General features: G+C 35.6%; 1 long non-coding RNA gene across 1 annotated transcript in view; it reads right to left on the minus strand.

Moving 5' to 3' along the window:
* The window catches only part of LOC109255359 (uncharacterized), a 32,633-nt gene extending 17,559 nt beyond the window's left edge, over positions 1-15,074 (minus strand). The window contains exons 1-2 of the long non-coding RNA XR_008422439.1: positions 15,021-15,074; positions 14,743-14,805 (exon numbers count right to left, since the gene is read on the minus strand). This is a non-coding gene — a long non-coding RNA (uncharacterized LOC109255359). The remainder of the gene's footprint in view (positions 1-14,742; positions 14,806-15,020) is intronic.
* Positions 15,075-16,322: the final 1,248 nt, after the last annotated feature.

Below are 16,322 nucleotides of genomic sequence, written 5' to 3' on the forward strand. Positions count from 1 at the left end.
CATTTCAAAGCTGGACTCCAAGTGAAATTTTAAAGTGAGTCTGATCATAAGGCTAAATATATTTATTGTTAAAAATATTCTGATACAATTAGCAATAACTATCGAGAGTTTATAAAGTAAGGCTATACAGGTGTAAATTTATTTTATATTCTGTGCCATAAAGTGTGGCACTTGTCTCTGTTTAATTGTTATGTTTATTTATTTCATTTGAGAGATCCTTAAATGTTTTATTGAAGGATAATGACATAAAATTTCCTATTAGTTTCAGGTGTACATCATAGTGATTCGATATTTTTATACATTACAAGATGATCCCCACGGTAAGTCTAGTTACCAGCTGTCACCACACAATGTTATTACAATATTATTAATTATATTCCCCATGCTGTACATTAAATCCCCATGACTATTTATTTTATAACTGCCTTAAATTGATTTACTTTATTTAGAAATTTCACTTATGGCATCACACATAAGTAAAAATTCACACCATTTAAAAAATGCTTCTATCTCTGGATGGATAGATGATAGATAGATAGATAGATATCGACAGACAGATAAAATTCCCCAATGCCAAAAGAAAATACTAAGATTTTTTTTTCATCTCTTGTTTTAAAACTTTATTTAAATCCAAGGTAGTTAACACATAGTGTAATAATGGTTTCAAGAGTAGGATTCAGTGTTTGATCACTTACACAGAACAACCAGTGCTCATCCCAACAAGCGCCCTGCTAATACCCATCACCCACTTAGCCTGTTTCCCCCTGCAACACCCCTCCAGCAACCCTCAGTTTGTTCTCTGGAAAATACACAAGATTTTAATGAATAAAGTAAATCAAGCATTTCTAATTATTTCCCTCTTACAACAAAACAAAACCAACAAACCAAAAAACATCGACACATTTGAGTGCTATGCTCCCTCCAGTTGTTGTTCTTAACGTTATACTCCTCTCCAGAGACAAGCTTCTACTACATTATATACTCAGATTGTCTGCATTTTCTCATTTTCTATTTCTTTTCAATTTTCTATTATCTTTACTTTAGGTGCCATTGGTCATGAAATTTCTTTTGTTAAGTTCATCAATGGCCTGCTTTGCTTAAGCAATAAACACATTTCAGTTATCAACTGACTTCATCTCTAAGAAAGTACTTAACATTTCCCTCACTTGTGAAATAGTTTCTTTCACTGGGTTCTGGACAGCATGCTTTCTTAAATTTTTTTTATTAGTTTTCTTTATTTTTGAGAGGCAGAGAAAGACAGAGCATGTGTGGGGGAGGGGCAGAGAGAGAGGGAGACACAGAATTGGAAGCAGGATCCAGGCTCTGAGCTGTCAGCACGGAGCTCAATGCAGAGCCCGATGCGGAGCCCAAACTCACGAACCCCTGAGATCATGACCTGAGCGGAAGTCGGATGCTTAACCAACTGAGCCACCCAGGCGCCCCTGGACAGCGTGCTTTCTTGGCTTTAAGTGATGATCAACTGCATTTAATAGAAAAATACTAAAATAATGGCAGTTCCAGGATACCATTGAGGATCTAGAATCCTATTTTTCCATGTTCCTCAAGACCACCTTCTGATCTAAAGTGGCCACTAGAGTTCTAGCCATTAGGCTGCATTGAAGGCTGGTAGCAAGAGCCAGATGGGAGGACAAAAATACTCTTCCAGGTTTGTGGGTTCAAGTCTCGCATATTCAGGCTCATGAAGGATCATGACCTGTGGTGAATTCTTATGCTTAACGGCCTGAGCCATCCAGGTGCCCCATATTTTTTAGATTCCACATGTATCAATATGGTATTTGTCTTTCTCAGTCTGATTTATTTCACTTAGCCTAATACCCTCTAGATCCATACATGCTGTTGCTAATAGGAAGATCTCATTCTTTTTTTATGATTGCTATATTATGGATACTGATGCCATTGATAGTGTTTGAATTCACCATTGACAATCCAGTCCACTTAGAATGTGAATCTGAATTCTGGGTCTAACAGCAAGGGTGCTGGTGGCAGGAATGTGGCTCCTGTGTTCCTAATCATTTCAGATGACATGTTCACCAGCTTCTAGGTTCAGTGTCCACTCTCCGTCAAGCAACTTTCCAGACTAAATTCATATATTTTCTCTATCTCTGTCTTCATCAGTCAGCAAAAACATTTAATCCTTCCATCATAGATTCTTTAAAAACCATAACCTAAAATCTTTATCATATCTGACACAGCTCCACACCCAACCTACTGCCCCTCTCTTCAAATCCTTTTATTGTACCCACTAGAATCAAGCTTCATAATTAGTAAACTCCCTTCACTTTGCAAACCCTTCTATGAGTGTTTTCTTAATTTCCTTGTTTTAAGTGAAGCTCCCTCTCTCATGAAAACATTTGTCTAGAAGGATATTTTCAAGAAGTAACAACTTTTTCAAATGTCACGTACATTAGGTAAGATTGGAGTTACTCCTACTCCTTGTTGTTCCATCCACCCAGATAATCATTAACTTTTTTGTAAAACTAAATATAAAAAATTGTTTAAGTCTTTCGTATAAATCACTTAATCCCTTCCTGTTGTCATTTGATGGCTTCCAGACCATTATTTCTGATCTTTCAAAGAATTTGACATATATGTAACAGACCTCCTAAAGAACAGAAGTTGTCATCTTTCTAGGTCACTTCAGCACTCAAGTGATTTATCCATCATCATATGTAGTTCTTGACATTCTTATCTCCAGAGTCATCCACATTTATTCCCTTACAACCTCCTACTCCATCTACCTCTCCAAGTTTCTTCAGCATTTCACTCTGGTCACAAAGTTCTCTCATACTTAGTTTATCTAAATATTTATTTAATAAATTATTTAATTAACTTTTATTGCAGTCAAACGCTAGTCCATTGACTTTTCTTCTTTACCCTAATACATTGGCCTTCTCTTTTTTCATTTTATTGTGATTTAGCTTAGATTAATTAGTTATTATTCAAAAAATAATTTTTCCAGAACCATCAACTTTCTTGATTCTGTTTTACTTGCATTCATTTGGCAAAATCCCAGTTCTGGAAGAAACCAAACACCCAATATCTCTGCACCTAAAGCCAGCTAGTCATGCACTATGGCAAGAAATTAATCCAAATGGGTCTTCTGGTTTCACTGTAAATTCATGGGCACTGCCCTTTAGCGGGTCCTTCAACACTGCTCAGAAATCTTGCTGTATGTCTTTGAAAAACATACATTTGTCTATTTGAGCAATGCCCTTTTCAAACCATTTCCACTCTACCCAAATTTCTGACCTTCCATCTTCCCTGCCCAGTGGTTATGATTCCCTTATGAGTCAGCAAAAAAGAGAATTTGTAAAGAGGTCATGATAATAAACATTAAAAAATGACTTTTGTCTGTCCGTATCCCATGCTTCCTCCTGCTACTGACAAGGCAATGTCCCCCTTTTATCTAAGAGTGATGCTTCCACTGGTGTTTGGCATATTAACTTTGAGGCAGGAAATTCACACAAAAGATTACAGTTTTTATTGTATAGAATACATTGGGCTCTTCCCTTCAGCTCTTTCTTGCTAATCTCCTAAATATTAAATTTTTTTTCCTAGAAATATTTGTCTCTATGTGGTGTCTCCATTTCCTTGCTTCCAAGCCACTTCTTGGCCCGTTCTAATCTGACACCTTGCTATTGCTCTGCACAAAAATTAGCTTTTGACTAGGTCATATGTATCTTCTCTTTCTTGACATAACTAGCGCTTCTTGGTCTACTGAACTTTCTGGCAAGTGCTTCTTCATCTCTTTTCTAGTCTCAGCCTCTATGCAACTTTAAATGTTATCATTTCTTGAGGAGGCTTGTTTCTTAGTAAATTTCTCACTTTCTACTACTTCCCTTGTCAAAGTTAACTCAAAAACATATATTTTTAAATAGATTTGTAGACATCAACATCTCTGAGTTCTACCTTCAACTTCCTACTAGACAACTTTTCTTAGTTTAAAGCCAGCCTAAACTTAATATGTGCAAAACCAAACTCATGATCACCATCTATCTTAGTCAGCTTTGTTTGCTATACTGAAATACTAGAGATCGGGTGGCTTAAACAACAGAAATTTATTTTTCACAGTTTTATAGGCTGGAAAGCCCAAGATCAAGGTGCCATCAAGGTAAATTTCATGCTGAGGTCTTTTCTTTTTGCCTTATAGGTGGTTGCCATCTCACTGTGTGCTCATAGAAAGAGAATTTTTTCCCTATTCCTATTTTTATAATACCACTAATCCTATTAGGTTAGGACCCTACCCTTATGGCCTCATTTAACCTTAATTACCTCCTTATAGGCCCTACCTCCAAATATAGTCCCATTGGAGTTAGAGTTTTAATATGTGAATTTGGGGGGGAGGGGACAGAGTTTAGTCCATAGCACTTCTCCATATGCAAACATACATATTAAATAATGCATGAAGCAGAGGGCAATTTGACATTCTATGATAAAAGAAGTATATCCAGAAAACCAAAAGCCTGCCGAAAATTAGAACATTACCCTGAATCTCAGATCCCCCCTTAGCTTCTTCTCAATCCATCTATTCTCCTCCCAAAGGAAATTACCATCTTACTTCTCATGCTTTAGGTAGTTTTCCCTATGTTCATATTTTTTTCTGTCTGGCTTTATTTTTTCTCAAAATTATGTTTATTACATTTATCCTTTTTGTTGATATAACAAAATTATTTTATTTAATGATGCCATTTAATTCACCATTAGAAGAAATAAAATGACCTAGGTGTAATTTTGCTTTTATTGTATGATTTGGTCAATATCTGCAATCCACTCACCCATATACTATTGAGTTTATGATAGCAACCATGTCTAATTTTACTTATTTTACCCTTAGATCCTGGTATTTTTATTGACCCAGAGTTGACCCTTGATGAGTTACTCGGTAAATGAAAAATCAATTAGCTGTCTTTGAGAAATGCAATCCATGTCTGTAGCTTCAATGATCAGATCCATATTTGTTCCCCATCTACTCAGAATCTTCCTCTTGCCAAATGAAAGGAAAACTCCAAGAGAATTACTAGAAGCGGTGAGGATGTCTTTCAAAACTATAGACTTGCATCCATGCTCCAGTTGGATGTCTGCTTAGGCAAAGGCCTGAAGATCATATTATGCTATGTGAGTAGGAGAGAAAAGAATTAGAGAGGGGTGGCAGGGCTGAGAGACAAACATGTGAGCAGCCCACATCCTCACCATTTGTTGAGGCCAGCATGTGAGACTTCCCTCAGGATCAAGGAACAACAACCAAGATATCCAACTTGACTCCCCATAACTATACCCCACAATATAGTACTACTTCTTGGGTAAAGGGAACCCAGCAGATAATATACAACTGAGTGGAGTCAAAGAGGTTGAGTCTCATTCGGGTTGCTCACAGATAACTCACAAATGGGACAACCACCTTGTTTTGGTTGTCTGACATCCACAAAGGGTATTAGAGGGCAGGTCAGAGTTCAAGAAGCAGCAATGACCAGCACAGAAGGTAAAAATAATCCTGTTATTATGGGAAGTATAGTCTTAAAGGGAGAAGGTAGAATCAAGTGATATCATGATAACTCTATCCATATCAAAGCAGTTATGAGTCATTGCAAGCCTTAAGCTGAGTTTGAAATTGAAATTTTAAACTGGACTAAAATTTAAATAACTTTAAGAACTCAAAGTATTGTAGACAATTTTCAAGATGACAAAAATGAGGAAAAAAATATCAATCATAGTTGAAAATCAATAATTGGAAGGAGGAATTAAGATGGCAGAGTAGTAAGGGGACCCTGGGCTTGTCTCATCTCTTGAATACAGCTAGATCAACATCAAAGCATTTTGAACACCTAGGAAATCAATCTGAGGATTAAGAGAGCAACCTGCATAATTTGAGAGAGAGAATCTGGCAGATATCAGATAGATGCAGGGATGAGAATTGGGAGACAGAAAAGCTGCAGTGCTATGGAGGGTAGAAAGCCCTTTCATGGAGAGGAGGAGAGATGGGGAGAGAGAGCATTGTGTCAGGTTTGCACAAAAAAGCATTCCCCCAAAACCACTGACTGAGGAATTGGGAGGAATGGACTATTGCAAGTTTTTGCAAACAGTGGAGCTCAAATTCTGAAGTTTTGGAAGTTAGTGCCATTTGCAGGAGTCAATCCAGACAGGCAGTGATGTTCCTGGGGAGAAGGAGGCTGAGACCCTGGGAGCACACCGTGGAGAGTGTGACTTGGAGATCCCCTGGGTTGCACTGGGAAAGAACATTCCCCTTCCTGGAGTGCATTTGGAAGAGGGTATATTGCCTATCCAAGGACAAAAGACCTGGCTGGTGCCTCTGAGCAGCCTCTCAACAGCAGGGGACAGAGGTGTATGCAGAGGGCGGATAACTTGGGTGGAGCTTTTTGCTATGCTTCACCATAAACTCTAGGCACCTGCATGACCATCCCTTTTCTGGGACAGAATGGAGCCAGGCTCAGTGCTGCAAGGCTCTCCTCTGGAGGAGAGGAGTGGGTCCATGCCTAGCTGGATCCTTTAAGATTTGGAGTTTTTTGTCCCAATCGTGCTCCAGAGGAAATGGAAATGTAAAGAAAACTTCCAAACTCATTCTATGAGGCCAGCATGACCTTGATTCCAAGGTCCCACTAAAGATTCCAAAGATCCCACTAAAAAGGAGAATTACAGAGTAACATCCCTAATGAACATGGATACACAAATTCTCAAAACATACTAGCAAACTGAATCCAACAGTACATTAAAAGAATTATTCACCACGATCAAGTGGGATTTATTCTTGGGATGCAGGGGTAGTTCAGTATCTGCAAATCAACCAACGTGATACACTGCATTAATAAAAGAAAGGGTAAGAGCCATATGATCCTCTCAATAAATGCAGAGAAGAATTTGACAAAATATAGCATCTTTTCTTGATGAAAAAAAAAACCCTCAAGAAAGTAGGGACAGAAGGAACATGACTCAACATCATAATGGACATATATGAAAGACCCACAGCAAATATCATCCTCAATGGGAAGAGTCTTGGAGCTTTTCCCCTAAGGTCAGGAACAAGACAAGGATGTCCACTGTCACAACTGTTGTTCAACATAATACTTGAAGTCCTAGCCTCAGCAATCAGACAACAAAAAGAAATAAAAGCATACAAATTGGCAAGAAAGAGATCAAACTTTCACTCTTCACAAACGATATGATACTGTATGTGGAAAACCTAAAAGAGTCCACCAAAAAACTGCTAGAACTGATTCATGAATTCAGCAAAGCCACAGATATGAAATCAATGTAAAGAAATCTATGGCATTTCTATACATCAATAATGAAACAGCTGAAAGAGAAATCAAGGAATCAATTCCATTTACCATTACACTAAAAACGATGAGATAACTAGGACTAAACCTAGTCAAAGAGGTAAAAGATCTATACTCTGAAAACTATAAAACACTTATGAATGAAATTGAAGAATATACAAAGAATTGGAAAAACATTCCATGCTCATGGATTGGAAGAGCAAATATTGTTAAAATGTCACTACTACCCAAATCAATCTACATATTCATAGCAATCCCTATCAAAATAACACCAACATTCTCCACAGAGCTAGAACAAATGATTCTAAAATGTGTATGAAACTAGAAAAGGCCTCAAATACCCAAAGTAATGTTGAAAAAGAAAGCCAAAGCTGGAGGCATCACAATTCCAGACTTCAAGCTGTATTAGAATGTTGTAATCATCAAGACAGTATGGTACTGGCACAAAAACAGACACATAGATCCATAGAACAGGATAGAGAACCCAAAAATGGACTCACAACTATATGGTCAACTAATCTTTGACAAAGCAGAAAAGAATATCCAATGGAAAAAAGATAGTCTTCAACAAATGGTATTAGGAAAACTGGACAGTGTCATGCAGAAAAAAGAAACTGAGCCACTTTCTTACACCATACAAGAAATAAATTCAAAATGAACGAAAGACCTAAATGTGAAGAGGAAACCATTAAAATTCTAGAGGAGAACACAGTCAGCAATCTCTTTGACCTCAGCTGTAGCAACTTCTTACTAGACACTTCTCCAGAGGTAAGGTAAACAAAAGCAAAAGTGAACTATTGGGACTTCATCAAGATAAACAGCTTCTGCACAGTGAAAGAAACAATCAACAAAACCTAAAGGCAACCTATGGAATGGGAGAAGTTTTTATTTGCAAATGACACATTGGATAAAAGACTAGTATTCAAAATCTGTAAAGAACTTATGAGACTCAACAACCAAAAAATAAATAATCCATTACTCCAAAGAAGACCTCCAAATGGCTAGCAGACACATGAAAACATGCTCAACATCCTTCATCATCAGGGAAATACAAATCAAAACCATAACAAGATACCACCTCACACTTGTCAGAATGGCTTAAGTTAACAATGCAGGAAACAACAAATGTTGGTGAGGATGCAGAAAAAAGGTGAACCCTCTTACACTGTTGGTGGGAATGCAAACTTGTGAAGCCACTCTAGAAAACAATGTGGAGGTTCCTCAGAAAGTTAAAAATAAGAGTACCCTACAACCAACCCAGCCATTACACTAGTGGGCATTTATCTAAAGGATATACAAATACTGACTCAAAGGGGCACATGCACCCCAATGTTTGTTGATAATGCTATCAACAATAGCTAAATTATGGAAAGAGCCCAAATGTTCATCAACTGAAGAATCGATAAAGAAGTGGTGGTATATATATATATATATATATATATATATATATATATATATATATATATATATGGAGAGAGAGAGAGAGAGAAAGAGAGAGGAGAGAGAGAGAGGAAGGGAGAGAGAGAGAGAGAGGAGAGAGAGAGAATATAATATGACTCAGCCACAAAAAAGAATGAAATCTTGCCATTTGTAATGACATGGATGGAACTAGACTGTATTATGCTAAGCAAAATAAGTCAGAGAAAGATAAATACCATATGATTTCACTCATGTGTGGAATTTAAGAAACAAAACAGATGAACATAGGGGAAGGGAAGGAAAAATAAAACAAAAACAGAGAGGGAGGCAAACCTTAAGACTCCTAACTATGGAGAACAAAGTGAGGGTTGCTGGAGGAGAGGGGTGTAGGGACATAGGTTCTGTGGGTGATGGCTCTAAGGCTCTAAGGAGGGCACTTGTGATAAGCCTTGGGTGTTATATGTAAGTGATGAATCACTAAATTCTACTCCTGAAACAAAACAACACAAACAAACAAAAAAACCCCAAAAAACAAAAGAGAGTATCTCTGCTAAAAAAAGAAAATCAATAATTAGAAAAATATTTAGTATATTATTATGAGTTTAAACTTTTTAATAAACCAGTTATCTTGCCATGTACTTTTGCTTTGAAAAATACTGTTACACATGTCTTCTCATTTGATCTTCAAAACAATCTAGTAAAGTAGGTTGGTATATAGAATAAAAAATAAGGTTAGTTTTGATGTCTTTGGGCCAGTTATCTGCACTAAGTAGAGTTTTGTGCTGGTGATGCTGTTGTGAAATGTCAAATTCTTCCCGAGAAAACATGTTTTTATCATAGACTGTTATCATAGCCTTTTGAGATATATTTGAGATATGGTGAGCATGTTGGTGAATATATGCTATTCTACTTGATTTCTGACATTTAGAATCATAATTGTTTACTTAGTAGCAACATTATGTTAGTAGCACAAACTATTTACCTAGAAACGTTATCTAGAAAATGTAAAAGACACAAATAATTGAACTAGCCTATTGCACATATATGAGATAAGCAACTTGACTTTAAATTGTTCATCCTCAGGATGCGTGGGTAGCTCAGTTGGCTGAGTGCCTACCTCTTGATTTTGGCTCAGGTCATGATTCCAGGGTCGTGGAATCGTGCCCCACATTGGGCAACGTGCTGAGCATGGAGCCTGCTTAATATTCTCTCACTCTCCATGAGGTGCCTGGGTGGCTCAGTCGGTTGAGCATCTGACTTTGGCTCAGGTCATGATCTCACAGTTTATGGGTTCAAGCCCCGTATCAGGCTCTGTGCTGACATCTTGCTCAGAGCCTGCAGCCTGCTTCAGATTTTGTGTCTCCTTCTCTCTTTCTCTCTCTGCCCCTCCTCGTTCATGCTCTGTCTCTGTCTCTCAAAAATAAATAAATGTTAAAAAAATTTAAAAAAAAGATTATTTCTCTCTCTCCCTCTGCTCCTCTCTGTCTCTCAAAAAAAAAAAAAAAAAGTTCATCTTCATGGAGAATTAGAAAACAGTTGTTTTTACAAAGAATGTATGATTTAAAGAAAATAATATGTTACATTTATTTCTAATATCTATGTCTATAGAGATTATTGTTTTTCAAATTTAGGCAAGTCTAAGAATATTAATCTGATTGTTAAACTGAATTAGAATATGAATTAAGAGTTATTATTTTATTATTTATTATTCCATTTATTATTTACCATAGAACCTTGTGTTTTGAAACTACCTCTCCCTAGATTTTTTAAATTGAATTACTGTTCTCCTTTTCCATTAAACAAAACACCAGCACTAATTTTGCAAAAGGTCCAGAAATGGAAAGCCAGAAATTTGATGTTGGAGTTAGTCTATAAAGTCTTATTAATAAAACATGCATTGGTTTTTTTTTTTTTCAATATTAAAGAAATAAAAAACTAGTGGATTCCCATGAATACAGACATGGACCTTAAAACTGGGATCCCATTTGGAGAAACAGTGATTTCATATTTAATAATGTTGTGGTTTCTTCATTCAACTTTGGCTGATTCTAATGCTTTATCTCTTACATTAACTTTGTTTTATGAGGAAACAATTGTTTTAACGTACAAAAATAATGGGAATAAAAGTAATAGTTTACTACTCAGTAAATTCGCAATTCATCAGGGTTCACAATTAAAGCATAAGCTTTGCGCAGGCAGGACAGAAATTGCACTAAATTCTTAGAACTATATGGAAAAGAAAAACCTAAAATAATTCCTTATGCAAAAATAATTTGTTCATAAACTATTCCTTATTTTTTATTGTCTCTGACTCCCCAACTCTGGGTAGAGGCTCTTTCTATATGTCTTAGAAACTGTACTTCCTGTATTACACCCTTTATCAAACTACATTATAATTTTAAGTTTAGCTTATTATAACTTTCTTACTATATTTTAATTTCCTCACAGGGACAGACTGTATTCATTTTGCTCTACATTGTATTTACAGCAAATGAGCACAGATTTTAGCGCAAGCTAAGTTCTCATTTACACATAAAGAGCTGAATGAATAAAGAAATGAAAAGTATTCTAAGAAACTAAGGGAAAATGTTAAATGACAAATAAACATACCTTTAAGGAAGTATTTTTATAAGTCCTCCTCTTTTATATTCAAATCCTTGTCCTCATTACAAACATGAGTAAATATAGAAATTAATTGGAAAACTAAGTTAGGGTGACTGCATATGACAGAAGGAAGAGTTTCTACCATAGTAATTTAAATAAAACCAGCAATAGATTTTGGCATGATTATAGACTTGAGAACAGATGTATGTATTTGAACTCTGGGTTTCTCATATTTTTCTAATTTAATTAATGTAGTTAAATCATCATGCTTGTTTTAGCAAGTATTGCATTAAATGCTTTAAATATTGTTAATATTTTTGAAATAAAACAGTAAAGTTGAAATTTACTTTGTTCATTATTTTGATATACCACCATTTTAAAAGCCAAAATTTCATTAAATTGCGGATATTCTAAAGTTGATATAAATTAAACTTTAAAACTGAAATGTAAAAGAACAGTTGGAAAATTAATATTAGAACAGTAGGGAGCTAGAGTTATAACTCAATAGGTTGAATTTACTAATACAATATACTTTATGATAAAATAAGATGTTAGATAATCTTAAAACAAAAATAAAATTGAATGATAAACTTGACTGAATGTGAAGGAATAAAGCATTTTAAATTTTAAATTGATTTTTTGTCTTCCAAAACTCATAAAAAACAGTAGAAAACAAATAAAAGTAACATAGTCTTCAATGAAACAAAGAAGTATCTATAACCTCTGATCCTAAACTATGAAGGGTATGTGCCAAGTACATGAAATTTGAGCCAAAATGAGAAAAAATATCCAGAATAAACAGACTTCTCTTTGGATCTTAGGCTAAAACTTTTTTGTAAGTCCAAAACCTTGAAGGTTTACAGTTTCCATTTCTCCACTCTGGCCCACGAATATGCCTTGATGTGAGCATGGGATGGGTTAGAAGAATTTTGTTCACTTAATCACACCTCTCTTCTACCTTTTATAATGTGAGCATCTTGGTCCACTGCATGTAATTATGATTCTAGGATTTAAACATACGCACTTTCCATACTGCGTGACCACTAAATATAAGCCAATATTTCATCTTGTACTAAAAAAAAAAAAAAAAAGAAAAGAAATTTCTTCCAATGCTTGAGGAAAATTTGATCTCTTGTATTTATTGGGAAATGATATATTGGGCTTCCAGTGAAACATTCCCAAAAGCTTTTTCCAGGGTAAAATTTCCTATTCCAGATTTTTACCTTATAAAATCACAAATGATGAGATTCTCCTATAAATTGTTTCCTAATCTAATAAAAATTGGGAGACTGCCAAAATACACAAAATTATAGTTTAGAATGGGTAAATTTATTAAGGCAGAGAGATTAGAAGAATTTTGCTCCATCCTATAAACATTTTAATAAACTTTTTAATGTTTATATGTATATTTTCATAAAAATGAGCAAATCGATCCAGTGCAAATTAAAAAAACCAGTCAGAGAGAGAACTATGGGATGAAACGAGAAATTTTTGACAGTTAAGTATGTAAAAAATACTAGGCAGGACCAGATGGGTTCACAGACGATCTCTTTCACAATTCCAAGGAATAATCAGAATGTAATTTAAATTCTTTGAGATCAGAGGGAAAAAATAAGGAAGTTTTCCAAAATACTTTGCACAAAGCTAGAATAACAGTTCTACCAAAACTTGAGAAAGATCACTCATGTCCACAGCACACCTACAGAGTGACCTCATGTTCATTATTGATTAGAAATCTTAAGTAAGCAATTTTAAAATCCATATACCCCAAATAATTTAATTTATTAATCATAAGAGTTTTACTCTAGAAATGCAAGGATGGTTCAGATTAAGGGCATCCATTTATAAATTTACCATTCTAATACATCAGAAGAGAAAAGATATTATTTAAATATATATTATTTTTAAAATGTGATAATTCCCTTTGGATAATTCTTAACACGATTAAAAGAAAAAAAAAACCTCTTTAACTCAAAACAAAGAAAACATTCTGCTTAATACTGAAAAAACAGATTTCTACTGAAGTGAGAAATAAAGCAGGGATATGCTCTTTGTTGGATTAAAGATTGTTGCATTTTTTTTCTTCTTCAGTCCACCATTAAGAGGTAAAGCTTATTTCTTTTTTTTCTGGACCAGCTCTGTGACTGTTTAGTTAATAGAAGACTGTGAGGTGACAGTATGCTAGTTCCACTATACGGCTTCAAAAAGGTCTGGCAATTTCTGTTTTGTACCTTTTTGGGCTGCGAAGTGCAGTCCTGTGAGAATATGACTAACCTGCTGAAGAAATCACATAAAGAGATTAAGTGGAGAAACTTGGAGGAAAGGCTTTGAGACTGCATGGAGGCACTATCCCAGCATCCCAGGCAAGACTCCAAATGACTACAGTCTCCACTGTTGCCATCTTAACTGCAATTACAGGAGAGACCCTTGGCAAAACTAGTAGATGAACTGCTGAGTTGATCCATGGCAACTGACAGATATGTAAGATATAGAAGATGGTCTTTGTTTTAAGCCTTTATGATTTGAAGTAGATTGTTAGAATCTGCTTCTACTGTTTTCAGCAAAAAACAGCTGACAAACAATTGGTACTTAGAAGTTGCTCTTGTAACAAAAAACACATGTTGCATTGGCTTTGGGCCCTGGTCATGAGCAGAAATCAGAAGGGTCTCAAGGAGACTGTTTGTAAAGTCTGGAAAGGACAAAGAAACAATTGTCATTGGAAACTGGGAAAAGGCAACCTGTGATATGAGTTCTGGAAAGTTTGGCATTGGGATCTCCCAATGTAATGTGAAAAATTAGGCATGTATTTTAATATATTACATATAAAATAGCATGACAGTTTTGCAGTCATTTGTGAACCTACCCGGAGTAGTGCAAATTTTGAATCACCCAGGACAGACATGGTCCCAACTGAAGTTAGAACACAGCAACATTCTGCCTTTTTGTTTCAGCTCTCGTATTGTAAACAGGTGTCCTTTTTGCCATCTATTTAGTACCACTATTTTCACATTTTTTTGCTTGTTTGTTGGTGATTTTACCATTTTAAAATGGTCAGAAGCATTATATCCCCACGTTGCCTAGTGTCCTTAAGTGGAAGAAGCGTGCAGTATGCTTTATGGGGAAAATGTATATTAGATAAACTTAGTTCAGACATGAGTTATAGGACTGTTGGCTGCAAGTTCAACGTTAATGCATTATAATGTATAGTAAATTGTACTTAAATAGAAACATACATACATCAAAATTATGGACTGATCTGCTGATGGAAATGTGACCAGAGGCTCATAGAAATCTACCGTGTATTTCCTTTAGAGGCAATGATTCAGTATTTGCTAATTCAGTATTCATGGGCACTTTATTGAACATAAGTACTGCAAATAATGAAAATTGATTTATATGTACATACCTATCTGTGGGCTGGAATAAGGAGATTTCCAGATAGAATGTCAGTAGTGACTAATTCATTTACCTAGGTATAATAAAGAAAAATAGTTTTTAGGCAGACCTAAAAGAAATATTTTAAACCTAGGGTTTGCTTTTTGGAAAATAATACTGTTTCTTATTCCCAGATTCTCTAGGCACAAAAAGATTCTTGATGTAAGGAATAGTCTCAGGATAAAGATTGAATCCACAATGCTGCAAAACATGTATATATGACTTCAGGATCAAGATATCGAAACTTACAGCTATAAGATTCTCTGTTAAGATGTCAGATGGATTTAAGATGTTGCCTCCTAGACCCTCTTTGCTAGACTATAGGATTCTAAGGTTCTTAAATGTATTGTTGCATAGTCCTTTGGTTCTCAGTCCAAGGTTAGAGAGGGGCCTGAATTGAAAAGATATGTGGGTGTCACTTTAATCTATTGGAGTAGATTTTAACTGATACACAGGAAACCTGCATAGTTTTTAAGGGAATTTTAATTGTATGCTCTGAAGGGGACAAAAACAAAAGAGGCATTTGGACCAAAAATTTCTTACAACCAGGAAGCAGACTGAAAAACTAAGCTAGCGAGTTGCTTACATGAGCCACTTCTTTCTTTCTTTCTTTTTTTTTTTTTAGTGATTACTTATTTATTTTGAAAGAGAGAGCACAGAGGAGTGGCAGAGAGAGGGAGAGAATCCCAAGCTGGCTCTGTCCTGTCAGAAGCACAGCCCTGATGTGGGATTCAAACTCGAACTGTGAGATTATGACCTGGGCCAAAGTCAGATGCTTAACCAACTGAGCCACCGACACCCTGGGCCATTTCTTGTAAAAATAAAGGAAAACTCTAGAATAAGCCAAGAGTCCTGACATTAGAACTATTAGTAACAGAGAACCACTCCTACCTAAGGAGTAAGATTAGGCTGTAATCAAGGGATTGGTTACATGCACCTACTTACATTTCAGAATTACTATGGATCAGTGACTATTATGTGCCTTTTGTTTTGCCCAATCTTATGAATGAAAGCATAGGTTTAGGTTACCTTATCTTATCATTGTATGCTGAGTATGTGCAAGTAAAACTTGTTTCTTAATTCTAAGATTTTTAGTTAAAAAGTATTACTCCTAAGGAAATTGAACCACATTTGGACCTGATTTAGATGATTCCTTGAATTTAAAACTTAGGATGAAATTTGTTTGAGTCCTGGAAGGGTGTTAGGGTACTTTAAATGGAAGAGGAGTATAAATATTTTGAGGGCCAAAGGAAGGCTGTGAGAAATTAAAGATGACAGCATATTCTTCACTTCTCCATTGAGAAGTGAAGTATTTTCATTATCCCTTGAATCTGGGTTGTCTCTGTGACTGCTTAAGCAATACCAGGTGGCAAGTAATTCTGAGCTAGTTGCAGGCTTAAGACTTAAGCAGATCTTTATTTCTTTCACTTCTGCACTTTTGGGGAGCTCTGAACTTGCATTTAAGAAGCATAATTATAATGCAGAAGAGAATATGTTGGAAGATCTGAGAATACATGAAAACAAGACAAGCCACACTGTTACAGTGTCCCA

Source organism: Panthera pardus, unplaced genomic scaffold (assembly GCF_024362965.1).
Source record: "Panthera pardus isolate Hobbes unplaced genomic scaffold, ASM2436296v1 HiC_scaffold_16, whole genome shotgun sequence".
NCBI classification, from domain to species: domain Eukaryota; kingdom Metazoa; phylum Chordata; class Mammalia; order Carnivora; family Felidae; genus Panthera; species Panthera pardus.